Source organism: Pongo abelii, chromosome 9 (genome assembly GCF_028885655.2).
Source record: "Pongo abelii isolate AG06213 chromosome 9, NHGRI_mPonAbe1-v2.0_pri, whole genome shotgun sequence".
NCBI lineage: Eukaryota > Metazoa > Chordata > Mammalia > Primates > Hominidae > Pongo > Pongo abelii.
Genome location: NC_071994.2, coordinates 28,011,214 through 28,019,483, shown reverse-complemented (window position 1 = coordinate 28,019,483; position 8,270 = coordinate 28,011,214). Strand labels below are relative to the sequence as shown.

General features: G+C 35.2%; 1 pseudogene; it reads left to right on the top strand.

Annotated features, from left to right (window-relative positions):
• The first annotated feature begins 5,450 nt into the window (after positions 1 to 5,450).
• Positions 5,451 to 6,035, top strand: LOC100446372 (large ribosomal subunit protein eL18-like; annotated as a pseudogene).
• The last annotated feature ends 2,235 nt before the right edge of the window (positions 6,036 to 8,270 follow it).

The following is an 8,270-nucleotide window of genomic DNA, read 5'->3' as shown; positions in this document are numbered from 1 at the left end:
AGGCGCCCGCCACGACACCCGGCTAATTTTTTGTATTTTTAGTAGAGACGGGGTTTCACCGTGTTAGCCAGGATGGTCTCAGTCTCCTGACCTCGTGATTCGCCCGCCTCGGCCTCCCAAAGTGCTGGGATTACAGGCGTGAGCCACTGTGCCCGGCCAACACAGGTTTTCTTTCATTCAGGAATAATAGTTTCTTGATTAGCATGGACATGTATAGAAATTACCATATTCTACAGATTCATAATGTGTTACTTATCTTGAGCTTGCAAACTGCTTATGAGTGGCCCTAGAAAGGAACTGATAGAGTCTGGACAATGACTTCATAAATCCTAGATTTGCATAAGAAGACAAAAAAGTGAGGAAACCCAGGGATTTTAAGTATAACTAAACGTCAGTGATACATCACAGGATGTTTAAACATATGTTATTCTTAGACTTCTTTCTTCATGTGTAATAGTGCATCCTTTCATTTGATTCAAGTCCCTTACTGTTTTATACACTCCAAAATATTTCACTATGATTCTAGAACTCATCATGATCTTTCATCATTATATGTTGATATGTTCTCAAAATTTTTCTCTAAGTATATTCCTATCTAGCTAAAAATAGCCATAACCTGAGGATACTGCTTTAGCTGCAGTCGTTCAAAGTGGCAGCTTTCATTGACCCTCTTCCATGGCCAACCATATCTTCAGACCTAAGTAAACTCTTAGGTGAATTTCTCATTGCTGCTTCTAGGCTAGAGGATGGTAAACTTGTTCTAAAGAGCCAGAGAGTAAAGCTTAGGCTCTATAGCCGATATGTGGTCTCTGTTGTGGCTGCTGTTGCTGCCTCCTTCGTCTCCTCTTTCTTTTGTTTGTTTGTTTCTTTTTGTGTGTGTCAATAAGAACTTTTTTTATATATACTTTAAGTTTTAGGGTACATGTGCACAACGTGCAGGTTAGTTACATATGTATACATGTGCCATGTTGGTGTGCTGCACCCATTAATTCATCATTTAACATTAGGTATATCTCCTAATGCTATCCCTCCCCCCTTCCCCCACCCCACAACAGTCCCTGGTGTGTGCTGTTCCCCTTCCTGTGTCCATGTGTTCTCATTGTTCAATTCCCACCTGTGAGTGAGAACATGCAGTGTTTGGTTTTTTGTCTTTGCGATAGTTTGCTGAGAATGATGGTTTTCAGCTTCATCCATGTCCCTACAAAGGACATGAACTCATCCTTTTTTATGGCTGCATAGTATTCCATGGTGTATATGTGCCACATTTTTTTAATCCAGTCTATCATTGTTGGACATTTGGGTTGGTTCCAAGTCTTTGCTATTGTGAATAGTGCCACAATAAACACACGTGTGCATGTGTCTTTATAGCAGCATGATTTATAATCCTTTGGGTGTTTGTTTTAAAACACACACACACACACACACACACACACACACACACGACTTACAATTGGCCACACAGGCCAAAGTCTGGATTTTCCCTGTAAGCTATAATTTACTCAGCCTTGTTCTAGACTATAATTTCTTTTTTTCCCCCTAAGAGAAAATTTATTTATTATCTTTAAAGTTATCATCTATTGTTCTCCCAGTTACCAATCCTCATTCACTTTAGCATCTCACTCTCCATCCCTATTCCAGTAATTATTTCTGCAATTACAGATCCATACATAAGATAAATGATCCATTCATCAGTCTTGTCTCTCAGTTGCGTGTATATTTGTTTTCTGTTTTATATCCTTCCCCAATAGCTCAAAACTACACAACTTCCAAATCTCAGGTCCAAACATCTTACTCTCTTTTCACTGTCTTCAAAGTTTCCAACTCACCACTTCTAGTCACTCCACACAACAATTATTACACCACAGAAACCTAGTTTATATTGACTGTATGAAATTTTTCTATTGTTTCCTCTCCTCATATTCTCACTTTTATTTCAGTTTATTGTTATAATCATTGCCTTACACATATCCACAATCCTTCTGCCAACTGTACTCTTCTTCATTGTAGTCTACAAGCAAAACACAGCTATACTAAGATCCAGCACATGGCTTCTTCTGTAGTTGCAATGAGAATCAGCTAGGAAAAATACACAACTGAGCTGATTTACTAGTGATCTAAAACTCGGGTTTCCAGTGTCTCTCCTCAAATTGTCAATAACACCTCCTTCATCCTTACTCTCACCTTAGGATCTTACTTATTATGTTACTCAAGCAATTAAGAAGAGAACACTCACAATTATCCCTTCACACATCTATAACTGTGTCTGTATACTCTACCAACCATGCTGTTGTTTGACTGGAGTGTACTTACTCCCATTTCAGGGATGTACACTGGATCCCATCCCCTCTCACTTACTGATGGACTTCACATCCATAATTTTCTTCTTTCATTTTTTATTTATTTGTGTGTGTGCGTGTGTGTGTGTGTGTGTTTGAGATAGAGTCTCACTCTGTCATCTAAGCTGAAGTGCAGTGGCACAATCTTGGCTCACTGCAACCTCCACCTCCCGGGTTCAAGCGATTCTCCTGCCTCAGCCTCCTGAGTAGTGGGGATTACAGGCGCCCGCCACCATGCCTGGCTAATTTTTTTGTATGTTTTAGTAAAGATGGGTTTTCACCATATTGTCCAGGGTGGTCACAAACTCCTGGCCTCAAGTGATCTGCCTGACTCAGCCCCCCAAAGTGCAGGGATTACAGGTGTGAGCCTCCACACTCAGCCCATAATTTTCCGCTTCTGTTTTGTCTCATCAACTTTTCTTGCTTTACTTGAACGTTACTATCTGGATAGAAACCTGCTTTATGATCTACAATCTTAAAAAGAAAAATCATCCCCTGATTCTATCTTTTTAACTACTATTCTACTTCTATGCAATCCCATGTAACAAAATTCAGAAGAAAGTTTCCTTAAGAAGCTACCCTGTCTCCAGATCCTCTTTTCATTTCTGGAGACCCATTTCAATTTGGCTTTTATGACAGCTTCCCCTGTTATTAAGTGTTTCTATTCATCCTGGAAAAAAAAGTCAATTCCAAATTCACATTGAACTCAAATTCTCATCGGCATTTGACACAGCTGAGAAGTTCCTCATAACTGTTTCTTCACTCAGATTCTAGTGCACCTAACTATTCTTCATTTTTTCCTACATCTTTGGGTGTTTCTTCCTAGTCTAATTTATAAACCTCCTCCTCTTCTTAACTTCATAAAAAGGTTTTCTAGGGTTCAGATGTAGCATATTTTCTTAGTGAAATTTTTTTTTAAGTCTCTGGTTCACTGATTTTCAAGCAAACACTGTGTATATTGTGGAGCACAAGAAGACTTTTTGAGGCGCATACAAATATGGACAGTTTCAAGAAACCCATTTTTCCAGTCTTCATCCTTAATATGCACACTTTACTGAAAATAATCTGCCTGAGAATGTGCTCACAGTGAGACATACTTTGCAAATCCTTTCCCAGCTCTCCTTAAGCAATAGACCTTCCTCCTTGTTACAGAAAACAAAACAAGCAAAAGATATGCACACACATACTACATATATGCACACTCATATATAAAATAGATGTACACGCAATGTTAATTTTCTTTGAAAAAAATTTTAGTGACTTGGTAGAAGGAAATGGCCATTCATGTTTCAAATATTTATCTTTCCTTCTACCTTATTCTACACCTCATACCTCTGTTGACATTAAAATAACCCCCTCCACTAACACACACATGGGAGAGAGAGAAATATATTTAAAACATTCAACAAAAATTACCTGTACCTTGAAACAAGTAGCATGTCAGTTTTATATCTCTGACAATGGGTCCCATGATTATAAATAAAATAAACGTTTTAGTGCTTTTCAACTGAACACTAGCAAAATCAAATATTAGAGCTGTGGCTAGTCTTTTTCCTAATTGTTATGGTACCATTCAAATCAAAGTGAAGGACTGGTTTCTAAATAATTCTGTATTCATTATCTGAAATATGTGTTTATATATTGCAAATAAAACATAATGTAAAGTTGACTTCCTAAAGAAAAATAAATATTTCCAGAGAAAAATGAATACTTGAGAAGAGTTTTTGAAGAAATAATATCTGAAATAAAAATCAGTTCTTGAAACAAACAAACAAAAAATCTTAAAGTTTGGTAATAGAAATGCCAGGTATTAAAGGCTGGTTATCCATCCAACCTCATATCAAATTTCTTACATCAGAATATATTACATGCACTTGGTGATTATGTAAAAATCTCTACAGTGACCTTATTTAAAAAATATTAAGGACACTAATTTTACTACTATTTAATTTTGCTAGCAAGCACCTATTTAGAAATATTTGATTTCTGTTACATTTTTGTATTCATTAAAAACACATTTAACAATGTAGTTCTTCAAACAAAAAGGTCCCTATACAAGATGAAAATTATAAGGTCTACTCTTTATTCTTTGAAAGCTACTCACGCAAATGTGACATTCTAAATATTTATTAATTACTATTAAAACATCATTACTAATATTCTGATTAAAATGACTACAAAATTGATAAGTAATTCCATGTGGACCCATGAAATTAATTTGATACTTTTGAAAATAAAATAACTTTAAAAATCATAGCTATCCATGCTCTATTTTATCTTTAATAATCTTTATCATTTTTTCCTACATAGGCACATTTTTTTTTAGTTTTCCCTTACTACTGTATGTTTCATGCATTTCTAGACTCTCTTTTTTTATTCACTCAATGATAATAAACTGTTATTTATTACTTAAAAATAATTTACTAAGGACATGTTTTCAATTTAGCAACAAATCTTAGAAATGTATTCACTTTAATAAACTATATTATTTTTCATTCAAGGTTACGTTCATCATCCACACATCATAGAGAATATCAGAAGGTACTTAATGTTTCTGATTAAAGGTCAATTCTCATAAAGCTTTTGTTCTTTCACATGCTGTATTTTCTACTTATTTATGACTTAAATATTTACTGATTTTTTCAACTAAGATTTTATTCATTAACCAGAAGTATGTACACATTTTCTCAATCTGTATGTATACAAATCCATCCATACATCCATATCAATTTATATATATAAAAATAAATTTTCTTTGTGTCAATAAATACTGCATATTATTTAGATAAGATATGAGATTTATTATCCTTTCAATCAGGGAGAAGTACCTTTCAAGAATGATTAAAAGAAAACTAATAATTTTATTACTAGTAGTTGGTAATTGCAACCACTCATTATTTTTGCAAGTCTACAATCAAATTTTGATTAGGTTATCTATGTTTTTAGTAAAAAAAATAGCCCAATTATATTGCAAATAATTATTGAATATCATCTTTTTCAGATTTTCAAAATCAAATCATTAAATACAGAGAAAAATATGTGAAACACCTTTTGGTATTTATTTGAAAGCATCAGTTTTTCCTATTATACAGAAAGAAGATAGGAGACGCCATCATGGGAGTTGACATCCTCCACAACAAGGACCGAAAGGTTCCCCGCAAGGAGCCCAAGAGCCCGGATACCTACCTGAGGCTGTTGGTCAAGCTGTACAGGTTTCTGGCCAGACGAACCAACTCCACATTCAACCAGTTTGTGCTGAAGAGGTTGTTTATGAGTCGCACCAAGGGCCACCTCTGTCCCTTTTCCGGATGATACGCAAGATGAAGCTTCCTGGCCGGGAAAACAAAACGGCCGTGGTTGTGGGGACCGTAAGGGATGACGTGCGGGTTCAGGAGGTGCCCAAACTGAAGGTGTATGCGCTGCGCGTGACCAGCTGGGCCCGTCGCGGCCCTGGACTACCCCAAGGGCTGTGGCACCGTCCTGCTCTCCGGTCCTCTCAAAGGCCGAGAGGTGTACCGGCATTTCGGCAAGGCCCCGGAAACGCCGCACCAAACCCTACGTCCGTTCCAAGGGCCGGAAGTTCGAGCGTGCTAGAAGCCGACCGGCCAGCCAAGTCCACAAAATCTAACCCAGGGCCTGGCGCGGTGGCTCACGCCTGTAATCCCAGAACTTTGGGAGGCCGAGGCGGGGCGGATCACGAACGAGGTCAGGAGATTGAGACCATCCTGGCTAACACTATGAAACCCCGTCTCTACTAAAAATACAAAAAAATTAGCCGGGCGTGGCGGCGGGCGCCTGTAGTCCCAGCTACTGGGGAGGCTGAGGCAGGAGAATGGTGTGAACCCAGAAGGCAGAGGTTGCAGTGAGCCTAGATCGCGTCACTGCACTCCAGCCTGGGCAACAGAGCGAGACTCCGTCTCCAAACAAAAAAAATAATAATAACCCTGGATCCTACCCTTTTATTAAAAAGATTTTGGATGCCGACCAAAAAAAAAAAAAAAAAAAGATACAGGTTTGACCTAGTCACATATTCACAACCAGCAGCATGCTAAATACTATAGGAGTTAACAAAAAAATCATTAAGACATAACCCCATCCTCTAAGAAATACAATGTTTGTAGAAATAGGGTAAGAAATACACTGTAATTGTGTATAATTTCGATGTTGACCAATATTTAAGTAACACTTTATAATACTTTTCAATCATTAAATTTTTAATTTCTTGTAAATTTTCAACAGAGTATCTGTTTCACATTCCTTACTTGGTGGATGTAGAATGAGAGCCAATGATTCTTCACCATCACACAGCCGGTTATCGAGATAGGTAAGCCAAAAACTTAAGTCTCTTGATTCATAGGCAGAATGCTTTCATTTATACTGTTCTGAGATTTAATTTAGCACCAAAAATCTATTGTAAATGCTATTGTTAATAATAATAAAAACTGACGAATTAATGAAATTCTGTTCTCTAGCACAGTTATATATATATATTTTAATAAAACATATATAAAATATATAACATATATAATATATACATTGTAATAAAACAAAACCTTACTCTAAGAGAAAGTTTATGGCCATCCTTATTAGAATTTTTAAATAATGAAAGTCTTTCTACAAGAATAGGATATTCTAAAGAATGGAGATACATCATATTCTTCATTTTATCTTCAGCACATGGCACTTAGTAAGAGGTAAATATTTATTAAAGACCACCGCACTTTTCTGTAAGCCTGGCTGATTCCTTATGAAATTCAAACACTCAAAGTGTTTATATGCTTTCACCAATAAGTATACTTAGTCTGACACTCTAAAAGAAAATGTGCTAGCTTAGTTATTTAGGCAAAATATTTCTTCCATGAATTAGCAGAGTTAATGCTAAATATGCTTTGCTATTGGTAATTTAGAAGGTTGATTTTATCAATAGGTGAAATCGGTATGCTAGAGTCTTGTAATTTCATCTGCTTAATATTGAAGTATGCTTGGAATTTCAACAACAAAGAATTACTCTGTGGATAAAAGATATCTACTTCTGCCCAAAGCAGCATAATAATCCATATCCATCATGCAAACTTCAAAGTTAGATATAAAATCAACTTGATTTTGATAATTACCAAATCCATATAAGAAAGTACATACATTTTGGAGACTTTTATTCTGTTTGCCGCTCTTCTTGTACTAGCTGTTATCTTAAATTAGTAATTTCACATTTTTGAGAGTTTCCATATAAAACATAAAACAACATATAAATCATATATAAAGAATTTTATAAAGAGCAGATGAAAAATCATGATCTGTATAAAACACAGTTGATCAATGATGGTAAAGGGATGTAAAAAGCACAAATTGTGGCTATGTCAGATAAAGTATTTTTCCTTTATCAAAAAGGTTGAGGTCTATATTTGAGTGACTCATTGGTACACTTGGGGGTTGGAAAAAAAATGGCCTTGTGACATTCACAATTTTTTTAATATCTGAGCTACACTGTAAAAAAACACATGACATTTAATTGTTATAATGCATGTAAGTAAACAAACAGAACAAAAATTGACACAGAGCTAGTAAATTGGTCTTCATTTTTGTTTTTAAATTTATTTTAGATCTACAAAGTGATAGTAATTTATAATTCAAATAAAATTAGTACTCTGAGATTGAAAATAATTTACCTCATTTTTCTCTCTCTACTAAACATGATACACTGTATATCATATCACTTAATGTGTTTGCACAGTATTGATCCAGTGAATTTTGATACTGACAAGTAATTATAATACAAAATTTAAAAATAATTAGATGCTCAGAAAATCAATCCTATTATAATTTTTGAGAACATTTTTGATCAAAGATTTCTTAATTTATTTAAGTAAAAAGTTAAGTAAAAAGTTATTTAAGTAAAAAATTATTTAAGTAAAAAGTTATTTAAGTAAATTGTTA